Raw genomic sequence first — 26,694 nt, 5'->3', positions numbered from 1 at the left:
CCACCGCAATGAGAAGCCCGTGCACCACAACGAAGAGCAGCCTCCCGCTCGCCACAACTAGAGAAAGCCCACACTCAGCAACAAAGACCCAATGCAGCCAAAAAAAAAAGATCTGGACCAGTCTTTAGAGGGTGGGCTAGTTCCTAAAATGCTCGCTTATCTGTGGAAGGAACTACTGCAGAGATGTAATACGCTTGGTTAAGATGTCCCAAACATGAACACAATTACAGGGGTGCATTTGGGTTGGTGGGGGGTGGTGTGGAGGCTCCTCAGCCAGGTTAAATTTTAAAGACTCAAGAGCTGAGAGACACATAAAGGGGTGAGTCAAGTGAAAAGGAAATTTCTGGCAAGCATAAAAAGTTAAGCATACCACTACCCCTCTCTGTAGAGATAAACCTAGACTTAACTAAGAATTTGCAAATTGTTCATCTTGTGGCTATGTCCTCTTTTTTTTTTAATATTTGCTTTTTAATTGAGTTATTTGTAGTGAGGTGGATAGACCTAGAGTCTGTCATACAGAGTGAATTCAGAAGGAGAAAAACAAATACCGTATGCTAATACATATATATGGAATCTAAGAAAAAGAAAATGTCATGAAGAACCTAGGGGTAAGACGGGAATAAAGACACAGACCTACTGGAGCACGGACTTGAGGATATGGGGAGGGGGAAGGGTAAGCTGTGACAAAGTGAGAGAGTGGCATGGACATATGTCCTCTTTCAATGGCAAAATTTACATTTTGGTCTTTTCCTTTTTGTTCTGTATACTTTTGTGTTAAGCCAGGCAGGGCTGACGGAAGAGAATCAAGTTGGATACCTGCTCAAGCGAAAACTAATTAGGGAAGCAAATCCACTGCTCCCCTCAAAAATCAAACACTGCCTACCAGAATCAAGTGAAAATGACTTTTAGACTGTCTGTTGCTTGGGCAGATCTGTACCGCGGCTCCTTCAATTACCAAGTCTAATTTGGAGTTGACTGCAAATTTAAGCACTTTTAGCAGAAGTTCATGAGTCATTCAGACTAAATCTAATTCATTTGTACAGTGTTTCTTGGGCAAAGGTGGGTAGCGAGGGATTCGCCTAAGTATGGAGACGAGGAAAGCTGCAGTGTGAGGGACTTTCGAAAGCTCCCTAAGTGAGGTGGCAGCAGAAAAGGAAGATCAGATGTGGCTGTCCTCACCTCCATCCAGCCCTAACTCCTGGTTTGCCTAAATTGCCTGCCGGCAACATGAGACTGCTCCCCGCCCCTTCTCTCTCTCTTTCTCTCTCTCTCTGCACACCAAGAGGCTATTTGGAGGGGAGGGGGGAGGAACCTGGGTATAGCAATGTTTACACTTATTATGTGTATGTGCATCCCCATATCATGCACGTCCTGTGAAAACCTGGAAACCGTGGTATTTGAATATAATTGAAAGGGCGCATGCTAATTTAGACCCTGTGACAGTACTGTAACCAAGATTTACAGTTGCAAACGGTTGACAACTCAGCTATTGGGTGAAAAGAGGGTGATGGGAATCTGATTTGATGGGATGACCCTTTCTGACATGTGAACAAAGAAACCTGCATATCTATTTTTAACCAGGCTCTGGAGACTTCCAGTAATTGCCATTTGGAGCTGAGGCTCTGAGCTATCCCAGTTCTTGGGGATATTTGCATCTCTTTCTGTGTTTGGGTTTTGTCTGTCTAATCCCTCTGAGCGGGCTGGGATGCAGCATCTGTCTCTGCGTTGGCAGGAGGCTCACAGACGCCCTCCTCCTCACATGCTTGCTGCAGCCCGCCTTCTTCCTCTCTGGCTGGGGCTTCCAACTGGAAGCCTGGTGTTTTCTATTCCAGGAAAAATGCAAATACTACTTTGAGCTTTTATGAGTTGCTATACCTGAGTGCCACTGATAAATCCAAGTTTAGGCCTCACAATTGCTATTCATCATAGTAGCAAAAAGGGAGACATCAGGATTGGATCCTCAAGCTGAGGTACAACAGAAGCCATGATGAAGCTGGAACTTGGGATCTGGGGGTTTCATGCAAACTTTTCTCACACAAGGGAGTGATGAGATTAAATTGTAAAGTCTGTGAATGTGGTTTTTGGGGTTCTCTTTGTCTCCCTGGTGTTACTCATTTCATCCCACCCATCTTCCTATATTTGGGTTTTATTCTATCTCTTCCTAAACAAAACCTCTTCCCTTGAAAAGATTCAATGATTGATTCATACTTTCATACAGATGGGGTTTATGTGCTACTTCTTAGGCTGTTTTTTCTTTTTCTTTCTCTCTTTTTCTTTTTTTAGCATTTTAATAGGGATAAAGACTTTAAGCCAAAGGAGTAAACCTCTTGTCAGGGAATTTCAGATCTCTTGTGGGGACCATATTTCCAGCTTAAGGTAAAGACTGGAGTTTTTTTTTCTGGAATTATTAAAAGGCCAACATTTGACTCACAGACATAGAAAATAAACTTATGGGGTACCAAAGGGGAAAGGAGGGAGAGGAGGAATAAATTAGGAGTTTGGAATGAAAATATACACACTACTATATATAAAATAGATAACCAGCAAGGACCTACTGTGTAGCACAGGGAACTCTTCTCAACATCTTGTAATAACTTACAATGGAAGAGAATGTACAAAAGATGTATATGTATGACTGAATCACTCTGCTGTACGTCTAAAACTAACACAACATTGTAAATCAACTATATTTCCACAAAAATTTTTTAAAAAGGAAAAAGTCAACATTTAAGTATAGAGATGCCATTTCTCTCTGTATAAGACCAGTTTCCCCTAAGATGAAGGTAGGGGTATGAAGCCTAGAAGATATTCTGAAGACCCCATTCTCTTCACAATTGGTCGCCAGAGCAGTCACTCCAATTGAAAGCCAGAAGCAGTGTATCATGGCTCTTAGAATAAAGACCAACATCCCTGACAGAGTCAGCAAGGCCCCAGCAGATACCAGGCTTGTCTGGCAGCCCCGGCCCCTCCTGCTTCCTGAGCGCCCCTCACACAGGCCTTCTCACAGTCCCTCAGCCAGGCAAGCCCTCCTGCCTTGAGGAGAATGCTCCGTCCTCTCGGCCAGGACATCGGAGACCCCCTCTCCTGGAAAAGGCAGCCCCACCTCTCCCTTTCTCTCCATCCTCCACCCCATGCTGTCTGTCTAGATAACCGCAAATCACCCTTCAGATACTGGAGACATGTCTGCTCCTCAGGGAATACTTTGATGATTAGGTCCCATGCCCCTGTTATTTGCGCTATCCTTATCCATTAGTGCACTGAGCCAATTTGCAATTATACATCTATTGGTGCCATTATTTACTAAACGTTTAACTGTCCATCTCCACAAGGACAGGGCTGCATGTGAATCACTCACCCTTGCTTCCATCCCATCCCTAGCACCCTGCCCGGCTCACAGGCCTCGGTCAGAACGAAGTATGCTATCACTGAGCCTGTCTACGGGACTGACAAACTGTACTGAAACCCTGAAGTTTTATAGAAATTCTCTTTTATCCTGATTGAATAATTATGATCATGTTAGTTCATTTAGTGATTAGAAACTTAAATGGAGTTGTCGTCAAAACATGTATTATCTTCTTTGGTAAGTTTGATGTGTATGTGTACATGTTTATACGTAAGTAAATGTGCAGCATAATTGGGATAATTAATTGGGATATTAATTTTTCAAAGGACCTTTCGCATCTTCTAGCATATTTGCTCATCAAAAAATCTCTGTGAGGAAAGTGAGGCATTGTACTGTGAAGAAAATAAGATATATATATATATATATACATATATATATATACTATATATATATTACATATATACATACATACTATATATTATATAATATATATTATGTAATAGTAAATATCTACTATAGTATATAGTAGATATATAATACAGTATAGCAGGTATCTACTATAATATATAGTAGATATACAATATACTAGTGTATATAATACCCTAATACATAATGTATATACTATATCTTCTATACTACATGGTAGATGTATAATATATGTAACATATATACTAATTTACTAGTATGTAATTGTATATTATATATACATAATAGTTATTACATATATTATATAAACCAATTAACCAGCATATTACATATATTAACCTAAAGCCACCCTGCAAGCTAGTTGCAAAGACAGAATTCATTACTGAATTTTACAATCCAGAGTGATGATTAAGATGATGATTACTCTATGTCAGTATTGTTGAAAAGAATGACTCCAGACAACCCTTCCTTCCGTGTTGGTGTGTGTGCAAATGGCTCTTTAATTTTTGTATCGTCCTTTGCTGCTTGCTCATGATAATCAATAGATGGATGCTATGAGAAGTCTTTCATTGCAGACTTTTCTGTTAAGTGAGAGAGAATAAAACAGAAGTTGGGAAGCAGTCGTGCCCAAAATGGTTTTGTTGACAAGCATGTTCTTGGACCAGAGCCCCAGACCTGCAGTTTACTGAGAAGACTGCTTCATATTTTGCATGGGTTATCCTGAAAACTAACGGATATATAATTTGGGGAAAATGTAGTATTTCTGCTTTATAAAGTAGAAGGAATTAGGAAGCACAAAAAATGGAAAGTTACATGTGTGTATCATTTACTTTGCAACAAAGACTTTGCTCAGCCATTTCAAATGTTTTGTCTTTCTTATTTAATCCTCCCCACACCCTGAGAGATGGAGGTATTATTATTGACATGTTATAGCAGAGAAGTCAGTTAAATGCATCACGTCACAGGAGCATCCTGATTCGGAGATCTGTTCTACCACTCTGAGCTCCACGAATCAATTCCATGGGCTTAAGATCTTCTCCTGGAGCCATTTTCCAGTTAAACTGAATATTCCACCGTAAGTTGACTGTCCTATTAGTTGAGTTTCTAGGATCTATGAAATGAAATGACTGATCTGCAAGGGCTTGGGGTTGCCATGTCAACCCTCTGTGGATGCCTACAGAGCCGGTCTGTATATAACTCCTTATTCTCACACCTTGCCCTAAGCAGTGCTTGGGAGCACTTTTAATAAGATGGGTTTGCCATGGTCCTCCTTATTTGTAGTGGACAGCTGTCATCCAAGAGCTGCTTTGGTAATTTATCACCGATTCTCCACACCTCTGTCCCATCAGAAATATCCTTCAAAAAGTCACTACCATGTTGGCAATTCCCAGGCCTTGTCCTTGGTGTTCCCGTCCTGTTATTTAGGACGCTTTACAAACATGTGTTATACTCAGCTTCCCCCCAAATTCAGCTTGGATGCTTGCTCCAGGTGGACAATTACTTCTTTCACCTTGTTCTGTCAGGATGTCATGATACCATGTCCCAGTCACGATATCAAGCATCTTAAATATATTTTATTATCTAATTCATAAAATCACACTGAAAGATAGGATATATTGTGATTCTCCATTTTTCTGAAAAGGAAACTGAAACAAAAGAAAAGTTTTCCAAAGATACAGAGCTTGAAGGAGGTTGAGCTGGGATATTGCATCCAGGTGTTCTCTCTTTAAGGCCTGCACGATTGCCAACCAGAATGTACGGATGGGATGCTTGATGGGAACAGGTGGGCATTCTTGACTTATTTTTCTACCTTTATTTTGGCAACTCAGTACATCATATGTAGTGTACTGCTTTAGCATAGATATGGATAACTCAATAAATAAGATATATAGATAATTTTAGTCATACAGAATTAATAGGCAGGAAACATACTGGCTTTGTATAATTTAAACCTCAATCCTGTAAGGGGATTTACAGACATAAGGGTACATGATACCCTAGAAGGTGACACCTGCAACTCAGACTCTGTAATGAACCAGTCAAAAGAGGGAAAGTTGCAAAGTTCTGGAAACTTCATGTGAGGTCAGAGAGTCTTTTGGCATGGAGGAAATCCCTGTGGTCTTGGAGGAAATCCCTGTGGTCTTAGAGGAAGTCCCTGCAGTCTCTTCTTATTGGAAGAAGAAGAGAGAGTTTAGAAAGTGGAGAGATGATATGACCATGGTTCCTCTGTGTGCGCATCACACCTACCGCTCCACAGAACTGGTCACTCTTTAACCCTCATTCTCAATCTTGTCTTCTCAGGCTCCTCCCACTAGAATCTGTTTTCAACTTATACTTGTTGAGTGAATTGACCTGGGAACTATTTTCTGTGGGATTTCATATTTGATTTCATTCATATTTGATTTGATTTGAAATTCAGCAGAAAAAGGTTACAAATATATATAGAATTTTGTTAGAATACATGTATTTCAATGACTGTAGCATAATGTGGAAGCAACTTTCACTTCTGTTTAAAATATGTGGCTGAACATAAGGTTTTCTTTGTAGAGGTTAGGGTACACGCTCAATTATTTGCTAATCTGGGTTCTTCGGCAAGTCTGTCTTGTGTCGTGGTGATTCGCATGTCTTCTTGGGTGTTGGCTCAGGAGCAAATTCACTGGCATAAAACCATCCTTGAGTAACTTTTGTTAATATCTTTAGCCTCTATGTTTAAAAACATTTCACAGTAATGTGAAGTTAATTCAAGTACTCTTTTTAATTTTTCACGTTATGATTTTGTTAAAAACACTTTTTTGACTGGATATATCGCAAAGGTGATATAAAATTATGGCACTCAGAAGGGTACCAATTGTATCATCATCAATTAGCCTTACGGTGTTGGTTCAATTTTGGGGGAAGCTAAATGCTATAAATCTTACAGGGGTGCCGTGATCACTTAGTGGTCGGGGAGCAATGCACTGAATTCCCCGTGTTGCACTCAGGATGTTCTCTGTATTGCCATGCAGCAAATATCCTATCGGCTTAGTGGTAGGAAATCACCTGTATATTTGGGAATGTATTTAGGCACAAACAGGAGGAGCCTGGGCAGGATCTGGACAGGGCAGGAAAACAATTATTATAATCTATTTGCATCTTTCTTTCTGAGTATGGTCATGGGAGTGGCATCTCTGAAACCTCTTGGCATTGCTGTGCTGCTCCACATGTGGAAGAACAGTTCAGGTTGGTTTATAAGCAAGCATTTCATTTTCTATGTTAAAGGGCTCTGCAGAATGAAGTATTTCAACAATTCCACAGTAGGACTTGTTGGGAATGTGTGGCTTAGAAATAACAACTATAAAGATTTCAGATGCTTGGATCACAAGTTAGAATGGGAGAAATGATTTTACTATCCGGTCCTTTGAGAAGGTCCACTGGTCTTCTTAGCAGAAATTCCCAGATACTCGGGCTGTTCTGACCATTTTTTCCCTCCTGCTTCAGGTAGCAAATTGACAGTGGGTTGGGGAGTGTAAATGTTGGGGCAATAGAAATTATGTAAATGGTGCATTCCAGCAAGACAAATTTCAAGTCCTTGAGGTCTTTTAAAGAGCATTAATTCTAGAAATTAGACACAAAATTTAACTTTTTCATTCTAATGATTTCATAAAGAAAAACTCGTTAGTAAAGGTGACAAATAGGAAGTTCTATTGAACATTTAAATTCAAGAATCTCAGTGAATGCCTCAGGGAGATATTTACCCAGCCAATGACTCTCTGATGTTATTAAGAAGCAATTTACTCAGGAAAGTCTCCATTCATGAGTTTACATAAGAACAATATCTACTTTACAAAGGCTTGTGTTCCCAGTACAGCACCTACGTAATTTACAATGACTTTTGGTTAAAATTTTCATTAGGTTGGTTCAATAGTATTTGATAATTTTAATTCAGCTTTATGAGATCTCAGGTTCCCATTTATAGGAAAAGAAAATGAATGCAGAGGAAATAAATTTTTAAAGAGCAAATTTATCTCTCAAATGAGCTCTAGCTAATTTCAGTAGCAAAACTGAGGTGGAGGAAAGTTAACCTTTAGTATTTCTATGGCAGTCCTTTTGGGCATAGACTATGGTATCCATTAAAAAAACCTCTCAGATCCACAGCATCAGTGCTTTGCAATTATGCCAATCTGTGCAGTGACTTTACAATAGACTCTTGAAATACTGATATGGAAGAGGTGCCACGGGGTTTAAGCACAGGGTGTTTTCATGGGTTGAGGATAGGAAGGGAGCAGTGGTCCTCAGACACATATCAGATCTAGGAAAATAAAACCAAAATAGATGAGGGGTGAGTGTTCTGAAATAAGGATTAAGGAGTATACGATTATGACAGGTCAAGAATTTAGGCAGGAAAACCATTACTTAAGCTTTAATGAAGAATGTGAAATGAGGGCGGACTCAGAGCCGCAGATACAGGAAGATGAGAAAGTCACATCACAGGACCAGTCATCAGAGGATAGACCAGCCCTGATGATACGATGAGGAGTTGGCCCTGCTTGACTGGAGAAGGGATGAGTTAACAAGAGGTTACGAAGCACATATACACACCCCCAGAAAGTTAAGAGTTTTTCAGCAATTAAGTTTCCTTTTTAAGTTATCTGACTTAGACTTCCATGGTGATAACTTCAAACTCCTTGCCAGCTAATCTGCAAACAGCGTAGGACCATGCAAAGTAAAACACTCCCCCAATCTTATCAACAGATTGAAAGAATCAAATACTATTTGTCAACAATGAAGTCCAACTTCTCACAATATGGTCACCATGTTGACGGAGGAAATGCGAATAAAATTCCCCGGTCACGTCACGTCAGGGTCCTGATGACTCAGCTGCGGTTTACAATGAATCCTGTGACAATTATGGGTGACAAAGACCATAGAAGGCAATTCACTCCTTGCCCTGACATTTCCATTCTGAAGTGGTCTCTTTCCTCTGACTCTTTAAGTAAAGAAAGAGGTCTACTAAGCAATTGTTCAGTGAATTTGATCAATGTAGAAAACCAAACTAGATTATTCACCCTCTGAAAGTCAGTTTTTATTTACTAAAGTCTTATTTGTGTTTATTCTCTTTATCTAGCTCTTGCAAGTACCCTTGGTCTATTAGGAAACAGACTGTTTCTAAAAGTCTGCTTTATCAATAGGGGTCCTGAGTTACAAAGTCAGCCTCATATTAAGTCAGGATTTAAACGACCATCTGATTTTTTAGGTTTGGCCCCTGAGACAAAAGCCCTATTTGTTAGTTATATATGGGTTATACAGTCTGTCAGAAATGCATTCTGCTAGTGTTAGAAGTGAATCTACAGAATATATGGTGTATGACTGTCATTGTCATCATGAATTACAGCTTTGTATTTTATAGTATAACGAAATGAGATGATAAAAATGACATCAAGCTTTGGATTTCAGTGTCTAAATCACCCATTTTATTCATCATTTGGCAGCTAAATGTCTTTTAAGTACTGTGCAAGGTTTTATGATTTAATGTTTGCCCAAAGCACCGAAAGAAATATGTTAAGTTGCATTACTAAGTAGAGGCAGACTACGCTTCATGAAACCATCAGAAGGCAGACGTTTGACACAGTATCCTGTGGCCTCTGAGAAGAGGAGGCCAGGGCCAAAGTTTGAGCTGATCTATCTACCTCTGGACTCCCCATTTCCAGAGGCTCTTCAAATCCACACGACACATGGAGCAAATGAAGAGTTTACTATTTTCGCACCACTACGTTTAACTTGCTCTGACAGCCCTTTCAAGCTCTTCTTTTCTTCGAAAAATTGATATTTTGGTCTCTGGTGGCCATTTGTATTCAGTCTCCTGCCTTTACGAGCTTTGCTTTGACTAAAGAGAATTCATTACTATGGAGGAATCTTAACTTGTAGTGGTTAAATTCTCAGTGAAGTAGCTTCCAGTGCTGTGATTGTTATGTGCCTGCCGGTTTTCTTGAAGACTCTGTAGCCTATAAATCTTGTTTCTCCGATTTAGGAGCTTCAAAACACGATGCTCTCTCCTTGTGATGGAAGGTGGCTTAACATGACAAAGTACTCATTAGCTGTGATTTTTAAACTTTATTCTACTGAACCCTCTGCCAATGCAAAGGGCTTACTATCCCCGCCCCTCACACCATCACTCAGATGCCTGGCAAGAATAGGGCCAGAAAACAGTGACGTCTAGTTTCCAAACTCACTTTGTCTTGCCTCTGCTTTGAATAGGTAATAATCATGGTCAGCCTTCACACTGATGGAGGATCAAGCCACTCTGTAGTGTGACCCCCACTTTTTAGGGGCTTTGTGATGGTCCAATGACTCCCTTTGTTTGCCCAACTTGTCTCATATTAAAACAAACATAATTCTCCATCATCAGTGGTGCCTCTTTTGATCCCCAGACATGACAGCCTGTTACAGCGTGAAGGTTGTAACAGATAACTCCCAAGATGTTATTAATCATACTTCAAGGCGCAGGAAATTCGTGAGATTATTTTGTGGGAGTAGAAGGCCATGAAGGTAGAAGTTCTAAAAAAAAAAAAAAAGGGTGGAGAAAGGGAACCAAGAAAGGAGGAGAAGGATAAGAAATCAAAAATCCAGAAATCCTGGAAATGCTCTTGCCTAAGGGCATATGCTTTTGGCCCCATTGACAAAACACAAGGGCTTTACAGGATCTAAATTGCTTTTTGTCACCCTCTCAATTAGAGAAGCTAATCTAATGTTATTGAACACTCCTGAGCAATAAAGTGTGCGAAATAACTTCCCCCTCATAGCCAAGCAGATCATATGTGACCCAGATCACAACCACATCCATGCAATGCATATGTACCCTAGGATGAAGTAAGTTTTCCCTTTTCCATCTGTGCTCTAACTCTGTGCCATATGTCTCCTAACAAGGTATCATCCATTATTCTTTTATTCAGTTCACTGCATTTTGTTCCTCTTGTCCCCTGAAAATTAGCCTGTCTTTAATCAGAAATCACTTCCACTCACAGTTCAGTGCACCTACTGGAGATGCAGCAAATGCTTGTTTACAGGCTGGTAATTGGATTAAAACTTCGAAAAGAAACAGAAAAATGGAATGTATTAAAAAAATGAAAGACACAAGCATGAAAACCAACAAAGCCAAAACAAATTAAAAAGTTCTAATGAATGAAATTGCTATTAATAGAAATCATTTATCAGTGACAATGCTCCAGAGTTTATCAATATTCAATTGCAATGATATTTAAAAACCTAAGAGAAGAAGGAAAAGGATGCTGAATAGGCTTTCTATGAGGATGACTTGAGAATGATTAGTTTCATTCAGTGCATCTCCCGGGCTGTCTTGAAAAATGGGCAGTGCATAGATCTTCACGAGGTCTGGATATAGAAACGCTACAGTGGGGACAGCGCCCCTGTGTTCAATTATTTAAGAAGGAGAATTAATTACCCTTTTAAATTTGAGTATTGTTATTTTGATCCTTAAAATCACAGATAAGAAAAAGATGATTATGATCTCTTTCCACAAATTCTTGCCGAGTGGTATGAACAGGTGTAATGTGACACTGAGAGTCATTGGGTGTGGTATGCCATTTTGTCAATTCAGGAGTGATGGCGTTGGCATATTGTTGGTTGCTTCCAACCTCAAAACTATCATCATAGCCCTAATTTTCTATATATTCTTCCAGTAACCTTGTTCAAAATAATTTTTTTCAAAAGAAGCTGATGTTTTGGATAAACAAAATAAAACACATTGCAAACAACCAAAAGTAATAGCAGTATAGGAATCTGAAATCAAATAGTCATACAGGGATGTCAATATTCAACAACTAAGCTTTGAAATAAATGTGCTCCAAAGAGGTGATGGAGCACACTCAACAGTAAACACAATCCAGAAGAGAAAAATCCAAAGAGAAACAACAGAAATGTTCACACACCAAAAAGCATAAAAAGCAGAAAACCTGAAAATCAAATTCACGTGAGTTAACCACCATCACTACCTTTTTAGCAGGTATCTTGAAGCTGTCCATCTTAAGTCTGCAAAAGAGGCAAGCTCTTACCTGTGTGGCTGGATCACTCCTTCTCAAGCTCTGCAGATCTAAAGATGAAAAAAACACAGGTAATTAGCTTCAGTCCTTTAATTTGAGAAAGATACTCTATGCAAACATTATTTTAAAAACTTGCTCTTTTTCTGTTAAAAAAAAAGATGGAATGAAAACAATGCATAACAATTAAACACGTGAGATGAATTTTCTGTTATTTGCTCATTGACCTAAAGTGAAGGCAGGAGTACAATTCAGTTGTGGGGGACTTGTGCAGTCCTCATCAGAATAAAGTGATGGTGCTGAATACCTGATTTCTGCCACATCTGTGCTGATATGATTTTTATTAGGGTTTGTTTACATTATCTTGGGGATTTTGGTACCTGATGGCTACCTTCTATTTTATCCATATCGATTGAACTGTGGGGAAGGAAGAGAATTAATACCCTTCCTTTGCCACAGAAATTCTATCTAGGGACTTAATGTCACAGAATTATTACGGGAATCTGTTTGGTCTGACTTATTTAGGTTGTAAAATCTAGAACATTAGCCAGTTGTTCTGGTCCAATGCTTACTGAAATCCATTTACTACGTGTAACATTTTCATTTATTGACCAAGCAATAAAATCTGGGTTCTAAAATGTTTTAGATGAGTTACAATTCATTTTCATGCTTGTCAGTGGTATAAGACTGATGAATTAGGAGCCGTGAGGAATATTCTATTATAAATGGAAAACCTGAACCCAATTCTAGAACCTCTGAATCCACTAGCCTACCCAGCAGTTGGCAAACTATGGCTCAAGGGCCGAATCCAGCCTGCTACCTATTTTTATATGAGCTAAGAATGATTTTTCCCTTTATAAGGGATTCGGAAAAAATCAAAAGAAGAATAATATTCCACAGTTTGTGAAAATAATAAAAACTCAAATCTTGGTGTCCATAAATAGAGTTTTATTGGAACACAGCCACACACATTTGTTTACATGTCCGTGGCTGCTTTCACGCTACAACGGCATTGTAGAGGTAAGTAGGTAAATAGTTACAAGAGGTAAGTAGTTGGAACACAGAGAATATGGCCTGCAAACCTTACGATATTTACTACCTGGCCCTTTAAGAAAAAATGTATTGACCCCTTAGCCTGTGGTTGATTTCATCTTTGCTGGGGACATGGGAGGATGATATGATAAGATCCTAATAACTGAGGCTCATCATTACAGGTAGGCAAGTGATAGCTTATCAGACCATTAAAATAAAAGTAACTGTATTTCGTTCTGGGGTCCTCTAGGACACAGACTATGTGGGGGAAATTCACGAACAAATGGAGTCAGCTGTCTGTGCAGCAAGTTCTAGGCTGGCTTCATTGCTGGATTCTAGTTACCTATCAAATCCACATTTTATTTTACAGTAAGATTTCAAGACTCTCCTTAATATTTGATAAGAATGTCTAGAACATTAACTCAATATGGAATAAATCAAAAAGCAATGTTGAAAGAAATGAAACACAACATATAAGTATATACATATAATGATATATATGAAGCATTTCTATGAGGTTCAAAAACAGACATAACCAAACTATATATTTAATGAAAAGATATATACACATAACATATATATTCACATATGTACAGTAAAGGATTAACCTTGCCCAAAGAGAGGTCTGGCCTTTGCCCTCAGCTCTTGAGATATCCTGCCTGAAAAGAGTGTCATTGTTTACCTGGGGGCCTTGGTTTGCTCCAGATAATCTATGCTGCCAATGTGATTTCTAGCCCATGGGGAGCTTGGACCATGTAGTAGAAACTCAACCTCTGGAGAGGCTGGAGACAAAGGTTAGCGCAGCAGGTGACCAACTTTGCTTATGTGACTGAGCCCCGGTTAAACCTCTGGACTCCAAGGCTTGGGTGGGCTTTCACAGTTGTTTACTGTGTACGTTTTGCTGCACACTATTTCTGGGAGAAGTAAGCACTGTCCACACAGCTCCACTGGGAGAGCACGGCTGAAAGCTCTGCACTTGGAACCATCCTGGATCCTGCCCCATGCGCCTCTTCCCTAAGCTGAGTTTAATCTCTGTCCTTTCACTGTAATAAACCATAATTGTGAGTGTAACAGCTTTCACAAGTTCTGTGACTCCTTCCAGCAAATTACAGAACCATCCTCAGGTCCAGCTTAACAGCTAAAGCATTCAGCTAAAGAAAAGATTGCCATTTTGTCCTTAGTGTTGTTACTCAAGGACTATTATTCATTTTTCATGAAGAAGTAAGTCACTTAGTTGTTCAAGAATCACACTTCTCGGGGTCATGTGATAGAATATGGATCTTAATTTGTTTTAGTTGCCATTTTCTGGAGTCTTAAAAATTCTGTCCCACTGCTTACATGTGTAACTTGGAATGGAGTATGTAATTTATCTTGTTTGTTCTACTTAGTTGTACTAGAACAAACCCCATCTGCATAGGTTAGATCAAAGGACTAAAATCTCAGCTACTCAGTACAGCCACATATGATCATAACAGTGAATTGTAACTTCCTTTAAAGACGAGAACTGGGATTTTTCTCCCCTTTTCAGCACCTCTCCAGTTCTGGGATTCATGTGTGCCTAGGTAAAAAATTCTAAACTCTGGGCTTCCCTGGTGGTGCAGTGGTTGGGAGTCCGCCTGCCGATGCAAGGGACACGGGTTCGTGCCCCAGTCCAGGAGGATCCCACATGCCGCGGAGCGGCTGGGCCCGTGAGCCATGGCCGCTGAGCCTGCATGTCTGGAGCCTGTGCTCCGCAACGGGAGAGGCCACAACAGTGAGAGGCCCGCGTACCGCAAAAAAAACAAAACAAAACTAAACTCTTTGATAACAAGGCGGATTCAAAGCCATCAACAGTCAGTCCCCTGCACCCGTCAAGATCCATTCAGCCCCAGTTTCTGTCCTTTTTGCAGTCATTGCCTGCCGACACAATAGATGCAACATTGTCAGGTAGAAGGATCACCGCCACACAGAAAGACCAAACAAAGCTTGTGCCCCCTTAGAGCCAGACCACTGAACTCCTTTAGCAGTCGTCACTGCCTAGTGTCTGACAACACTGATTATAGCTTGAAAATAGACATATAATGTGGTCACAGCAAAGTAAAACAATTTTAAATATTCACTTAACTTCTTAAGGTATCAGATATAATTTACTGACCTTTGAAAATAACCTAAAAATCAACACAGTTTGGAAAAACTTTTGCTAGCTCTTGGGAACATGGCTATCTCTCCCAAAATAATATAGTTATAGATCACAAAGAGAAAACAATTATAAAGCTGGCTGGCCACTAGCTCAGTAGAATAGTCAAAGTACACCAAAGCAGCAGAATCTTGCTATTGACACATTCCTCCATCAGTGGTCTGCTCAGACAGAGGGATAGGTAGAGACTGAAGACAGGAACTTATTGGGTCGTCTTCTAAAGTAGCTGCCTTTTAGAAGTCACCCAGATCGACTGTCACAAGTCAATTCCTGGTAATTGCATTACTTGGCTTCATCTGATTCCATTGTTCATACGGCCCTAAATAATCAGGCCAGTCGCATCGATTAGTGGCTTGTTCTGGCCAACTGAACAACTCAATCAAATTGACCTCGTGGCAACCAGTTTCATTGTTTAGCAGATAGCAGTTAGGGTTCCCCCAAAGCCGGAGGAGTGAGCCTTATTTGGGCCATTTAAATAAAGCACTAAATGCCAGGTAGCTTCCAAGCAAAGATCGTGATTGAAGGGAAGAAACCACTGTGGGGGGGGGGGGGGCGGCGCTGTCATCACCTCCTGTTACATCCATTGGACGCACTATTGGCAGCTCTCAAATTTCATCATGTGTAACAACCATTCAGTGGAACTTGTCTAGAAACTCTGATTCCTAGGCAGGCCCCTCTTCAGGGATACTGATTCAGTATTTTGTGTTGGGGCCCCAGGGATATGCATTTTCAAGAACTACCCAAGTCATTCTGATTGATGGTCTCGGAGAATCTTGGAGAAACGTTAATTTTCTCTTTGTCCTGTAGCCCGGTCCTAATCAGTCAGAACTGCTTCTAAGCTTCCAAAAGGGGCAGGTGGTTTCCACTGTCTCCATGTAATTCATGTGCTTAATGCCAGGACCCTTGAGCAGCACACATTCTATGACCCAGTAGAAAAGATTGCACCCAGTGACCTTGTCCACAAGCCATAGGACCTATTTGGCCATTGTATAAATGGTACTTACTTGGCTCCTATTTAATTTTGAGGATGTAAATGATGTGACCCGTCAAAGCACTTGATTAACATCGTGTAAATGTATATTCTAATATCCCCAGAGAATAATTTTGGCAGATTTTTTCCCCCAGACCATACACTGTCATAGTCATCATTACCTTACAGCTGTCAAATAAAACCATGAACAGCTGAGCTAGTCTGCTTTTTCTTTTCTTTTTGGACTATATTAAAATCCTTTATATTGTTAATAAATGAAGGCAATTAAAGGTTAAATATTTAGCTCATCTAGCCCTTAGAATAATGACAGATTATAAAGGCAGGTTCAATTTTATTCCTCAAGTTTAAATTTGGCATTTGTAGTTATTAAAAGTCTAAGGGCTAAATTATAAACAACTTATTTTAATGTTTATCAATTTTTAATCAGAATTTTGGTTTCGGGTAAGTGACCTGTTTTGTCTAATAGTCACAGCTGGGCTGACCAACCAGTTCGGGCATTATTACTTTAACTTCAAACTCTTGAAGGTTTAATTTAGTTTCACAGATATATGTTGAGTATATGCTATGTTTAAGGCATGTAGATGACTCAGTCCTTGCCTGCAAGAGGCATGCAATCTTAAGTAGCAATAATACTGTGAAAAATTTGTAGAATCTCTAAGAGGAGTTTAGGTGAAATTGTCTAGGGTGGAGAGGGAAAGAAAATTATATCTGTGAGGATGAGTGAAGATGTCTTGGAAGCGTTGGCGTTAGCAATGGTAGTTAGGTGGGGCTTTTTGAGAAAATACATCATCCAGCAGATTGCATTTTGAGAGTGATAGCATGTGATAGGCTGTAGGCTATTATCCTTCTATGTCTTGAGGTCCTGGCTCCAGTGAGGCATCGCTAATTTCAAATCCAGGATCCACTGCAGTGGTAGGAGCCAAGAATATGATGTTCCGTTCCCTAGCTTTGTAAGTCATTTGCTCTCTCTGTGTCTCAATTTCTCTAGCTGTGCAATATATTACTTAGGATTTCTTCTTATCTCAAAGAAACATCAGAATAATAATAACTTTTTTTTTTTTTTTTGGTGGTACGCGGGCCCCTCACTGTCGTGGCCTCTCCCGTTGCGAAGCACAGGCTCTGGACGCGCAGGCTCAGCAGCCATGGCTCACGGGCCCAGCCGCTCCGTGGCATGTGGGATCTTCCCGGACCGGGGCACGAACCCGTGCCCCCTGCATCGGCAGGCGGACTCTCAACCACTGCACCACCAGGGAAGACCAATAATAACTTTTATTTGATTAGAACTCTGTTCTTCACAGAACATCAACCCATATCTTATCTCTTTTGGTTAATATAATGTACCTTTCATGTATTTGGTGCTGACATTTTCATCTCTATTTTGCAGGTGAGGAAACTGAAGCTCAGAGAAAGAAAAAAAAAAAGCAAATTGTCTAAGGCCACACTGCTTTCAATGAGAGAGCCACGATTCAAATCCACACCTCTTGCTGCCAAATCACTAAGCTGCCTCTCTTCACAGTGAGGAGTGAATAAGGGTGGATATAAACATATTTTGTAACAGAGGCAACATTAAAACTCCCTTAACTATAACTCAACTAAGATTCATCTTAAACCTAACCTAAATTTTCTTAAATGTAACTTCTAAGGAAGAAAATATATCATTAAAAGCAAAGCAAAAAATAACAAAACAACAACAAATAAAAGCTGGTATCAGGAGAGTAAAATAGAAATATTTGGGTCAATCAGATATTAAGTGCCTTTGATGTGATGCCTCATGAAATACATATGTTATTTTTAGCCAAAAATGCTTAACAGGCATCCATGAAGCCTCTATATACACCTTCCACTTTATAGGAAACATGAGAGAGAGAGGAATAAGCTAAACAATACCAGGAAGAAGAAGCCAATCAAAACCATCCTGATAGGACAACTGGCTTGGCTTCCTTAACAGATCAAGGTTATAAGTTGTAGGATGGGGTTGAGGAATGCAGGGAGGGGTCAGAGGGAAGGACTAAAAAGCGAGCCAAGGAGAATCTGGGGTTTTTCTTTGATTGAGGGGATGATCTCAGAGATGATTACACATGATGAAACTTACCAGATTGTACAGTTTATGGGATGTCAGCTATACTACAATAAAACTGGTAAAAATGTTAATGGTGGAAACTATCCACAGAACTATAGAAATGCTCCTTCTAAATCTCTGGGTATCTCAGCCTCTCCCTCTAAGCTGGTGCTTTGCCTGAATTGTCCATTCATCCTTTCACATGGTAGAGAAAAGTAAAGAACTGGCATGGATGCCGTTTTGATCTGTGTCTCTTTGGGGCACATTATTTGAGCAGTTAATGTCTGTTCAGGGGTGAGGGTGTGCAGAGAATCACGGGGTTGGTTTAAGAGTAAAAAGCTAAAATGAACTGCCATTCTGAGATGCCGGGAATAGTTCCGACTGGAAAATGGTAAGAGCTATGCCCCTAGAGGGCAGAAAGGCTCAATTTTATTTCAGTCTGACCTGAGCCCACCTTGCGCCCTGATCCCAGGTGTTCCAGCAGATGGGGGCCTAATGCGTGTGCACCTAACAGAGGCACCTTTGAAAAAATCGAATTTGCATAAACCCACACACAGCAGAGTGTTTAAAACATCCATCCATAAGTATAATATGCCTCCTGCAGGCAAAACCAAAAACGCGCCTGGAAATTTGGAGAACGCATTCAATAACTCAGCTTATCTGCTCTTTAAGTTATAGGAAATATTTCAACACCCATTTAGAGTTGTGACCAGGTTGGCAACTATTCCTGTGGCCTTTGGTGCTGAAAAACATCTCCATTTCAATATGTCAACACCTGAGCACACCAGCCTACAGCCACTCACACATACGCTTTTATTTATTTGGAAGGAACTAAATGCAGGAACGTATGTTGAATGTTATTATTTTTTTCTAAAACAAATGCTTGGTCTATTTTCACAACATGCCCTGATACAGGCTGTCACTAAAATAGGGAGCTGACTCCCAGACATTTTTCCTGATTCTATTGCATTACTTTAAAAAAAAGTCAAAATCCCTGTTTGAGGAATGATAACCGTAACTACCATAGCCATAATGCCTGTGGACCAATTCATTTATTCAAATAGCCTGGCGCCTTTCAACCTGACATCTTAAAACATTTTCAAAGGAACAGGGACCTTTTTGATTGCTCAGAATGGGTATTCATTTTCCCTCCTGCTATGCATCCCTCCATCAGATTTAGTTTGGAGGGTGGCTGGCTTATAAATGTACACTGTGGTGTAATGTGCACACGTGTACACACAAAAAACCACCAAAAACCCCGAGAATAGGCTACAGAGTGAATTAGACTCTCTCCTGCTGGCACATAACCCTCCCCCCTCAAGGGGGAATTTTGGTTGTTTCTGAAGTAACTCATTTCGAGGCTTTCCTTTCCTCCTCATCCGTATTCCCATCACGACCCGAGACCCATCTTGGTATCTTCTATGATGCTCAAGGGGCAGACGTGGTGAAGATGGCCAGAGGTCACGTACAGGTTGCAGGCAGAGCTGCCACCAGTGTTTGGCTGCCTGGAGCTGTGCTGGGCACTGACCACTGAACGGTCCTCCCCTGACTCATTCCCCGCCGGGGAGACACTGAGCCAATGTAGGCCCTTCAACCCAGAACTGACTTGACTGTTGGAATCTACAGATAGCACCCAGTCCTTGGTGCCTGGCTGGTACTTTTCACCTGGAACAGGGAAAGGTAAATGCTCTGAGGGCCCCATTGGAGAGAATGGGTTTGTACTGTCAGGTTGACGAGTAGATTTGGAAATGCAGGTAATGACTATGGAAGAAACGAAAGCTAAGATGCCCGAAAGCCCAGCCAGGGAGGCAACAGAGCCAATGGAAGGATTTTCTCCCCTGTGCAAGCAGGGAGAAGGAGGGAGCCTGCTGAGAAAACCGCCCCACCATTAATATAATGCGGGCCTGACAGGATGGGCAAAACCCTATTCTAGGTTTCACAGACAATGGCTGCATTCGTGGACCACTGATTACTGGTGAATTGTATGAGACAAACCTGCACAAGCAGTTTTTGTAGAATCTTTTTTTTTTCCTCTTTTCTTAGAACTTTATGACCTTTTTCTATCAAATGAGCTATTTGTGGACCTTAATATTTAGGAATAGTTTGCGAGATGTTGATGTATCCTACCCTATCTCTCGAACTATCCTAAATCCTAGTGTTCAATGATAAATGATGTGTGAAATTATAGCATCACCCCTCTTTTAAAACCAATTTGTGATGCATTGAAGTTGGGATTAAACAAATAAATAGAATCATATATATATTTTTTGTATCAGTATTACGTTTATTTTCCACTACAAAATGGGTGCTGATTTGATATCAAAATTCTGGTGTCTTCTAGTAGGTTTATATATATATGTATATACTTATATATATACACACACACACACGTACATACACATAGATATAAACCATTCATCCGTAAGGATAATATGGCTCCTGCAGAGAAAAATAAAAAGGCTCCTGGAAATTTGGGGAATGCATTCAGTAACTCAGCTTACATGCGCGCGCTCTCTCTCTCTCTCTCTGCTTTTCTCTCTCTCTCTCTCTCTCCTCCTCTCTCTCTCTCTCTCTCTCTCTCTCTCTCTCTCTCTCTATATATATATATATATATATATATATATATACTTACCAGGAGGCATTTATATGTATCCAGGGTTGACATGGGCCTTCTGAGAGGGACTGCTGTTGCCTCCTTCAGGCCAGACAATTAGATAGTTCAAGTATTTGGATTACAAGAACAAAATAAAAATTTATCTCCTGCTTATACATATGTTTACATATGGCCATAATATATTCTTATGCATATTCTGTGTTTGTAATGCAGAGCCATTGGAAAGCCAATTTGCAGCAATTTTGCTAATTCCACAAATTTATGGGCATAAGCTCTTTATTTAATTTTGATTTCCATGGTCTTTTCCACTGGCAGGCATATTCCTTGGCCCTAGGAACAAGTTTTGACCTTTTCAGTTCCTTTATTCACTTTGACATTAATTTTTATTCTTTGCCCTTAACAGGTTTTCATTGTACTTAGCACAAAGAAATGTACAGGGGCCCTGGGGCCCAAAATAAACCCATAAAGTGCCCATGAATTTTCACCAAAGACTGCAGCCCTACATGATTAAAAGCTTTACATTCTCAAAGAGCAACATGATTAATCCAGTACCACAGTGCTGAGTGGCTTCACACTGGCTTCATTTGTTGGTATTGTTATTTCCCTTGGTTATATCAGATTTGTTGGAATGATGATGACTTTAGTTTGTGCAGTTAACGTGGGCCCTTCTCTGCAATTGCAAAGATGTCTTAACTATTTCAATCATTTTTAAAACTATTCACATCCAACTCTGGAAGGAAAAGAATGCAAGTGTAAGATATGCATATGGAGATAGATTCCCCTAAACAACACACATGTGGCGGCTACCATGAAGGCGAGGCAAGAATTGCGTTCCTTAAAAAACTAAAAATAGAGCTACCATATGATCCTGAAATCCCACTCCTGGGCATACATCCGGAGAAAAACATGGTCCAAAAGGATACATGCAGCACTGTTTACAATAGCAAAGACATGGAAGTGACCTAAATGTCCATCGATGAAGGAATGGATAAAGAAGATGTGGTACATGTATATAATGGAATATTACTCAGCCACTAAAAAGAATGAAATAATGCCATTTGCAGCAACATGGATGGACCTAGAGATTGTCATACTGAGTGAAGTAAGTCAGACAGAGAAAGAGAAATATATGATATCGTTATATGAGTAATCTAAAAAAAATGATATAAACGAACTTATTTACAAAACAAATAGACTCACAGACTTAGAAAATGAACTTATGGTTACCAGAGGGGAAGTGTGGGAAGGAGGGATAGTTAGGGAGTTTGGGATTGACATGTACATACTGCTATATTTAAAATGGATAACCAACAAGGGCCTATTGTATAGCACAGGGAACTCTACTCAGTATTATATAACAACCTAAATGGGAAAAGAATTTGAAAAAGAATAGGTACATGTATATGTATAACTGAATCACTGCTGTACACCTGAAACTAACACAACGTTGTTAGTCAACTATACTCTGATATAAAATAAAAAGTTAAAAGAAAAGAACTGTCATCATTTTCTTGTGTTTACCGGAATTGAAGGCAGATGGTTCAGATGATTTTCTATCCTGGTTTGTTTTCTCTCTAGCTCTTCTCAAAGATGTCTAAGATTCCAAGCTTTTCCTTGATAGCCCATCCCAGTGCTAAAGTAAAAAGGACCCGCAGCAATTTCTAGCCAGACTCTACTTCTGCACATTCACTTTGCTAGATCTTTTGCAAACATAGAGAAAATCTCCTTTGTATCTTCTTTGTACTATTGCTTCAGACACCCAAGCATTGCTCTGAGGGTAGTTTTTTAGCTTCACTTCCCCAGGGTAAATCACCTCGATTATCTTTCCCCTTTCATCACAGAACTTGTTTCATATCATATTGTGTTTACATTTCTGCACTCAATTTTTTAAAACTTGAGCCCCAAACTGGTTGTAATAAAATGTGTTACGATGAATATTGAAACTGAGTCATCGTTTCACTTCTGGCCTCAACTCATTCTCAAGAGGTAACTGTTGTTGTTACCCTCATTATATCGTGTGTACCCCTTTGAGTTGCTGAAAATTTATCTTCAGCTTGCGGTTGGCTAGGACCACCAAACCTGTTTTCGTGCTTTTGCCTACCTCTCTTTTACCCAGATTTTGAGTGAATTCATAAACTTCAAGGATGTTAATAGGCATCTATCTTCAATGGCTTTTTATCCTTAACCTAATTTGTTTTAAGCGTTCAACGTTCTTTGACATCAGCTCCAGAAGGCTCAACAAATGTAAGTTTTCGAAGTCAATATTGCTTTCAAAATGTCACTTCTAACAAAATGGATTTCTTTTGTTCCAATAGGTTAACTAGTGGTAGTCAACTGAAGACGACATGTTGAAGAATCTTTTTGTGCTCTAATTCCATAACAGGTCGCTACTGTAGAGTTGGAAATGTAATCATATTTCTGCCGCATGTTGGGGATTCATCTCTGAGGGAAAGGATAGATACCCAGGGCCAGGCACATGAGTCCCTGATAGCAGTAATAAGTAATTTCAAACATAAAGTCAGCTTTTCAATGGGCTAGCCAACGCACACTTTTCTTATCATCTTACCATGTAATTTCCTGTATCCACAAACTGTAGTACTCTCTTTTCTGAAAACTGCGCATCACATGAGAAATCATGAACTTTAGGCATTTTTCCTGTCTGTTTTCCCCTTGGGTCAGCTGCTGACATAGATATTCTTTGGGCCACAGTTATCAAATGAAGTGAATGGCTTTAGTAGCCAAAATCGGCATCATAGGACTCCAAGAAGGACCAACATTTAAGGAGTTGTGGGTGGGTTCTTGAAGATGGCTTTTTCTTCATCACCATACGAATCCTCTAGATTTTTCTTGTGTTTTTATTTTTGTAGAACCTTTTTTTTTTCCCCTCTTTTCTTAGAATTTTATGACCTTTTGGCTGGGGAGGAGTTGTAACCTACAAGACTCTTCCCTTAAATATGAACTTATGGCTGCTTGCTATCAAACAAACAGAGGGAAATAACCAAAGATTAATAAACATTGCTCAATTTCATGGTGGTTGTTTTTGGGGAAGTTCTTCCTCGCTGGACTTTCAGTGCACACAGCAGCTGCAAGCTTAAAATGAAAGGTTTTTCAAGTTCACCTCTTAGCCCCTGTAATATTTCAGCTAAGCCTGCCTGAGGACTTCCTTGCTTTCTCTCTTTGATGGAAATAATAAACTACAATGAGTTTGCAATAACAGCTCTTGTTCCCACCACCATCTTATTTCCAAAAAGTGGAACAATAGCTCCTTACATTGCTGAGAATGAGCCCCTCCAGAACAGCATTGTTGCAGACTGAGAAGCTGAATTGGGGCTTTCTTCACACAAAGTGCCACGAGGGTCACGGAAAGACATCTTGACATCAAGTTGCCATGGATGCATTCTGATGTTGTAGTGATGCTCCTCTCTGTCAGCAAATGGTTAATACGCTGACCAGTGGTTAATACTCCAATTAACACATCGGAAAGCAAGGCTACTCTGTCAAAAGATCACCTGTGGTTCTGTGGTTCCTGAGTCCCCTTTACCCATCAATTCCCCCACCATTGCTGGTTTGGCCAGAAAGAAGAGAAATTATTTTTTTGGCCATTTTGTGACCTATTCTGTTTCATTTTTTTAAAACTTTTAATTTTATATTGGAGTGTAGTTGGTTAACAATGTTGTGTTAGTTTCAGGTGTACAGCAAAGTGATTCAGTTATACATATACATGTATCTATTCTTTTTCAAATTCTTTTCCCATTTAGGTTGTTACATAATATTGAGCAGAGTTCCCTGTGGTATACAGTAGGTCCTTCATTTTTATACTCATTCTGTCAACTTAGGATTAAAATATCCCTCAAAAAGAGATACCACTTGTTCAAAAGACCAGGTGTATGGAGGAGGGGTCAGTTTTTAGTGTGAAATGAGACTTCTTAGTCACAGAAATTTCCTTCAGGTCACAGAGGAACCTGTCTTTCCTCATACTCCTGCCCAGCCTGCCGAGTCTACAAATCTATGATATCAAGTGGTGACCGAAGCACCAGGATGCAGGGTGGACAGCTACCACTAAGAGCGAGGTCAGGGCTGGAAGCCCTCAGAGAGCAGCCGCACCACCCCTGAAGTGCAAGGTTACAGGGTTAACAGTGGCAGCCACTGCTGGCATTTTACCCCTTGAGGAGTCACGCAAGTCTTCTAAGCCTGGGCCGATAGCCCTCATCTAGAATCATCTGATCTGGGCCACAGAGGTGAGTCTTTTGGAGTAATGTCTGAATGCATTTCTTTGTATGGATTGCCCCATCCTAAACAAGTGGCGAGTAAGTTGTGGGATGGAGAGAATTCATGTATTCTAGTGGCTGGCCTGGGAGAAAGGAGGCTTGGAGCCCCGACCAGGTCCCCTTCACCGGGCTGGTGCTCCCATCCACCCAGCTGCTGTGAGTGCTGCCCTTTCATGGCTCCTCCACTGAATTGCTTTTGGCCCCCACAGGAGCCACTATAGCTAAGAGATGCCTGGCAGATAAACTCTGCCCCCTGGAAGAGGGCTGACTTCAGCTAAAGACTGAAGTGTGGATACAAAAGCCCAGCTCTCCTACCTTAACATGAGATGCTCCAGAGCTTTCTGTGGGATAAAGATGACGCTGGGCTTCACTGAAACCACCTCTTTGTTTACCGTCTTCCCTGTGACACCCTGCTTCCCTCACTCCCTAACATGCTTCTCCCACAAGCATTATCTCAACAGATCACATCCACAAGAATCTCTGTCTCGGCCTCTACTGCCAGAGAATGTGACCCAAGACACATGGTAACTAAGTCTGCTATTGCAACACACTAACATTCACAGGACAATTACAACAATTTATACATATCTTGAACACTGTAATATTTATATATATATAATCCATCAGGTAAAACACAGATATGCATTTACAGTGTGAACCCGCTATTCCACTTCTAGGTATTTATCCAAAAGAAACGAAAACATATGCCCACAAAAAGCCTTGGACAAGAACATTCATAGCAAAGTTATTCATAAAAGCCCAAACCTGGAAACAACCCAGATGTCCATCAAGAGAAGAGTAGAAACATAAACTGGGGTGTGTTCCTAAAATGAAATCCAACCCGGCAATAAAGAGTATAAACTACTGCTACATGCAACAACACAGGTGAATCTCAAAAATACTACTAAGCTGAGTGAAAGATTCCGGGTTCAGAAAGTATACACTATATGATTCAATTTAAGTGAAAGTCTAGAGTAGACAAAACTAATCCAGAAGGATAGAAATCAGAGCAGTGGTTACTTTGGAGGAGAACAGGAGAGTGACTGACAAGGAGCAGGAAGGAATTGCTTTTCTACAGTGTTGCATTTGGGTTCAATGTACTTTAGGTGTATTTGGGATTGGGGTGGGGTGGGGGAGAATTGACTCACTAGATTGCTTTTTAAAAATGAATGTAAATGGGTCATACTTCGATGATATTTTATTTGCAAATCTATAAGAAGTTCCATCGTTCATTCATTTTATTCTATCAAACATTTGTAGTTTGCAGCATTGCAGGCACTGAATTAGATGCTAGGAATATAAAGAAAAATAAGGCATTTTCTCAGCCTCGAGAAATATGTTAAAGGAATTGATTGTAGCTATTGCAGTGATAGATGGATGGACAGTGATAGAACTAAGTACTGTACCAGGCACAGGGGATGCTGAATGGAGGGGATGGGGAAATCCATTTGGGGTACTAAGAACAGCTTCCCAAAAGAGGTGATGCCTGAAATAAGACATCAAGTCTTTAGAAAACCACAAGAGACAGTGTGGTCCTGCAGGATGAGGACAAGAGACAGTATGAGGACTCTGGGTTTATGCAAACCTCAGACACGTTCTATCACTTTGGGCAATTTGCTCATCTTTCTGGAGCCTCCACGTCATTATTTCTAATTTGGGATAACAATACTTACTTTGCAGTGTTCCTATAACATCATACTTTGCTACTGTTATTATTATCTGGGAAAGGTGATACATTTAAGTCAGGATCAT

At 40.2% G+C, this 26,694-nt stretch overlaps 1 protein-coding gene across 1 annotated transcript in view; it reads right to left on the bottom strand.

Annotated features, from left to right (window-relative positions):
• CELF2 (CUGBP Elav-like family member 2) overlaps window positions 1-26,694 on the bottom strand; it is an 829,766-nt gene that overhangs the window by 611,063 nt on the left and 192,009 nt on the right. Inside the window, exon 2 of the mRNA XM_060006033.1 lies at window positions 11,818-11,855. The gene's annotated coding sequence lies outside the window, so the exon portion shown is untranslated. The remainder of the gene's footprint in view (window positions 1-11,817; window positions 11,856-26,694) is intronic.

This window comes from Delphinus delphis, chromosome 2, assembly GCF_949987515.2.
Source record: "Delphinus delphis chromosome 2, mDelDel1.2, whole genome shotgun sequence".
Taxonomy (NCBI): Eukaryota; Metazoa; Chordata; class Mammalia; order Artiodactyla; family Delphinidae; genus Delphinus; species Delphinus delphis.
Note: the sequence above shows the minus strand (reverse complement) of the source record. Positions and strands in the feature narration are given on the sequence as shown.